The sequence below is a fragment of the Gavialis gangeticus genome, unplaced genomic scaffold, assembly GCF_001723915.1.
Source record: "Gavialis gangeticus isolate Ggan-Ray unplaced genomic scaffold, GavGan_comp1, whole genome shotgun sequence".
NCBI classification, from domain to species: domain Eukaryota; kingdom Metazoa; phylum Chordata; order Crocodylia; family Gavialidae; genus Gavialis; species Gavialis gangeticus.
The window spans coordinates 45,889,907-45,890,255 of NW_017728994.1; the positions used below are offsets into that span (position 1 = coordinate 45,889,907).

At 72.2% G+C, this 349-nt stretch overlaps 1 protein-coding gene across 1 annotated transcript in view; it reads left to right on the top strand.

Annotated features, from left to right (window-relative positions):
- Window positions 1–248: 248 nt before the first annotated feature.
- Window positions 249–349, top strand: part of CUNH10orf76 (chromosome unknown C10orf76 homolog) — an 88,874-nt gene continuing 88,773 nt past the window's right edge. The window contains exon 1 of the mRNA XM_019502705.1: window positions 249–311. The gene's annotated coding sequence lies outside the window, so the exon portion shown is untranslated. The remainder of the gene's footprint in view (window positions 312–349) is intronic.

Consider the following 349-nt stretch of genomic DNA (forward strand, 5'->3'; position numbering starts at 1 on the left):
AGGCTGGGACAGTGTGCGCGCGCGCGTATGTATGGGGGGAGGCTTGCACGCGCGTTTATACGACGGCTTGCACGCGCGTTTATTGCCGCGCGCGCCCTCGTGTTTGCACACGCCGGTGCGTGCGCGAGGGCTTTGCACGTGCGTGGTCGCGCGCGCACGCGTGCTTGCACGAGCACTTGTGCGCCTACCCGCCCCAGCAGTACTCGGCGCTAGGACCGTGGGGGAAAGGTGGGGCTGGTCGGCCGACGGGGCGCGTGCGCGGTGGGGCGTTGGCGCCTGCGCCCTGGCAGCCGGAGCAGCTCGCCCCGCAGGTAAGAACCGGGCACCCCCCTCCCGGGGCCGGCTGCAG